We start from the raw sequence: 3,742 nt of genomic DNA on the forward strand, positions 1-3,742 counted from the left end.
CTCTCTCCCTTTCCCCCACCATTTCCCCCCTTTTTCTCCCCCTTGGTCCTCCGTTAAGTTCCTCCTAATCCTCCTATACATGCAAACATATGGTAGCTGTCCTTCTCTGCCTGACTTATTTCGCTCAGCCTTACACCCTCAAGGTCCATCCATGTTGCTACACATGGCCAGATTTCATTGTTTCTCATTGCCATGTAGTATTCCATCGTATAGATAAACCACATCTTCTTGATCCATTCATCCATTGATGGACATTTAGGCTCTTTCCATGTTTTGGCTATTGTGGAGAGTGCTGCTATGAACATTGGCATACATGTGCTCCTATGCATCAGCATTTCTGTATCCCTTGGGTAAATTCCTACCAGCGCTATTGCTGGGTCATAGGGGAGTTCTATTGTTAACTTCCTGAGGAACCTCTACAGTGTTTTCCAGAGGGGCTGTAGCAGTTTACATTCCCACCAACAGTGTAGGAGGGTGCCCGTTTCTCCACATCCTGGCCAGCATCTAGAGGTCTCTGATTTGCTCATTTTAGCCACTCTGACTGGCGTGAGGTGGTATCTCAGTGTGGTTTTGATGTGTATTTCCCTGATGAGGAGGGATGCTAAGCATCGTTTCATGTGTCTGTTGGCCATCTGCATGTCCTCTTTGGAGAAGTGTCTGTTCACACTTCTGCCCATTTCTTTACTGGGTTGTTTGTTTTTCGGGTGTGGAGTTTGGTGAGTTCCTTATAGATTTTGGGTATTAACCCTTTGTCTGATATGGCATTTGCAACTATCTTTTCCCATTCCATTGTTTGCCTGTTAGTTTTGTGGATTGTTTCCTTTGCTGTGCAGAAGCTTTTAATCTTGATGAGGTCCCAATGGTTTATTTTTGCTCTTGTTTCCCTTAGTTTTGGGGATGTGTCTAGTAAGAAGTTCCTGTGGTGGAGGTCAAGGAGGTTGTTTCCTGCTTTCTCCTCTAGGGTTTTGATGGTTTCCTGTCTCACGTTCAGCTCCTTTATCCATATTGAGTTTATTTTGGTGTATGGTGTGAGAAATTGATCTAGTTTCAATCTTCTGCATGTTGCTGTCCCGTCCAGTCATAATTTTCTTAATCCCTACGATGCAGGTCCCTTCCCCTAGAAGATCTGCATAAACCTCACCAACACTGGATTTCCCAAATTGCACATTTTGTGGGACTTTGGTCCCAGGAGTTGTGACTGGTCACCTCCCAGGAGGATTCATGCACCTTGTTAAAACTGTACCGCATGCACACATATGCATTACAGAGCAGCCCCACCAACCTGTCTCTGTAGTAGTTGTGTGTCTCCTGTGGAAGATGGCCAGTGCCACCCTGATAAAAGTGAGCACCCTGCCCACTACTTTCAAGAGTGAGAAACATAGCTGACCTTCTTAACACAGAAACAGACACAGAGAGTTAGACAAAATGAGGAGACAGAGCAGTATGTCCCAAATGGAAGAACAGGACAAAAACACAGCAACAAACCTTAGTAAGACAGATATAAGTAATATGCCTGATAGAGAATTTAAAATAATGACCATAAGGATACTCACTGGATTTGAGAAAAGAGTGGAGGACATCAATGAGACCCTTGACAAAGAGATAAAAAGGAACCAATCAGTGGTGAAGAACACAGTAAATGAAATTTTAAAATACACTTGATGGGAGCATCTAGGTGGTTCAGTCAGTTAAATGTATGGCTTCAGCTCAGGTTATGATCTCATGGTTCATGAGTTCAAGCCCCATGTTGAGCACTGTGTTGACAGCTCAGAGCCTGGAGTCTGCTTCAGATTTTGCATCTCCTCTCTCTCTGCCTCTTCACACCCCCCCCTTTAAAAAAAACTTTAAAATTTTAAATACAGTTGACAGAATAAATAGCGGGCTAGAGGAGACAGAGAACAAATTAATGACCCACAAGACGAAGCAATGGAAAGTAATCAAGCTGAGCAGTTGAGTGAAAAAAAAAAAAAAGATAAGTGAGAATAGATTTAGGGAACTCAGTGACTCTATCAAGAATGATAACATTCACATTAAAGAAATACCAGAAGAAGAGAGAAAAGGGAGAAGAAGATTTGGAGAAAAAATTGCTGAAAACGTCCCTAATCTGGTGAAGAAAACAGATATACAGATGCAAAAGCAAGAGCTCCCCCAACAAAATCAATCCAAGGGTGTCCATACCAAGTAAAATGGCAAGAAGTAGTGATAAGAAAATTTAAAAGAAGAAAAAAAAAGAGAGTCACAAACAAAGGAAACTCCATAGGCTACCAGTGGATTTTTCAGTAGAAATTTTGCAAGCCAGAATACAGTGGCATGAAATATTCAAAGGGCTGAAAGTGAAATATCTGTAGCCAAGAATACTCTATCCAAGAAGGCCAATATTCAGAATAAAAGGAGAGATAAAGGGTTTCTCAGATAAAAAAAAAACAAACAAACAAAAAACTAAAGGAGTTCATGACCATAAAACCAGCCCCACAAGAAATGTTAAAGGGACCTCTGAAAAAGTTTTTTTTTAATATTTTATTTATTTCTGAGAGAGAGAGAGCACAGAGGAGGGTCAGAGAGAGAGGGAGACACAGAATTGGAAACAGGTTCCAGGCTCTGAGCTGACTGTCAGCACAGAGCCCGACTCTGGGCTCGAACTCACGAACCGTGAGATCATGAACTGAGCTGAAGTTGGATGCTTAACCAACTGAGCCACCCAGGCAATGTCTACAGGGACCTCTTAGAATGGAAAAGAAAGACCATAATTAAGAATATGAAAAGAAACAAACACAAAAGTAATGAAAATAAGTATATCTGTAGAAATCAGTCAAGATACTCATAAAATAAAAATGATAAAGAATATGACACCATATAACTAAAATGTGGGGGTTGAAGAGTAAATAATGTGTTCAAGCTTAAACAACTATCAACTTAATATAGACTGCTATATACAGAAGATGTTATACACAAACCTAATGGTAACCACAAATCAAAAACCAGTAATAGATATGTAAAGAATAAAGAAATCCAAGTATATCACTAAAGAGAGCCAATAAACCATGAAAGAAAGCAAAAGCAGGATCAGAGAAAAACTATTAAAACAACCAGAAAACAAGTTACAGAATGGTAATAAATACATATCCATCAATAATTACTTTGAAAACAAATGGACTAAATCCTCCAATCGAGACATAAGAAAACAGAATGAATTAAAGAGAGAGAGAGGGAGACCCATCTATATGCTGCCTACAAGAGGCTTATTTCAGACAGAAAGCCATATGAAGATGGAAAGTGAGAGGCTAGAGAAACATTTCTCATGCAAAAGGAGGTCAAAAGAAAGCCAAGCTAGCAATACTTATACCAGACAAAATAGACTCAAAACCCAAGACTGTAATAAGAAACAAAGGACACTATGTAATAACAGGGGCAATCCAACAAGAAAATATAACAATTATATGTGTTTACTCACCAACATAGGAGTACCCAAATACATGAAACAGCTAATAACACATAAAGGAACTAGTCACTAGTAATACAGTAATAGTAGGAGACTTTAACACCCCACTTACATCAATGGACCGACCATCTAAAAAGAGTACCAGGGGCATCTAGGTGGCTCAGTCAGGTGAGCGTTGATCATTGATTTCAGCTCAGGTCATGATCCCAGGATTATGGGATTAATCACATGTTCAGCTCTGCGCTGGACATGGAGCCTACTTGAGGTTCTCTCTCTCTCTCTCTCTCTCTCCCCCCTTCCTCC

At 40.3% G+C, this 3,742-nt stretch overlaps 1 long non-coding RNA gene across 1 annotated transcript in view; it reads left to right on the top strand.

Annotated features, from left to right (window-relative positions):
* Positions 1-3,742, top strand: part of LOC144233056 (uncharacterized) — a 389,651-nt gene that overhangs the window by 372,993 nt on the left and 12,916 nt on the right. The window lies entirely within an intron of this gene.

This window comes from Crocuta crocuta, unplaced genomic scaffold (genome assembly GCF_008692635.1).
Source record: "Crocuta crocuta isolate KB4526 unplaced genomic scaffold, BGI_CrCroc_1.0 scaffold54, whole genome shotgun sequence".
NCBI classification, from domain to species: Eukaryota; Metazoa; Chordata; class Mammalia; order Carnivora; family Hyaenidae; genus Crocuta; species Crocuta crocuta.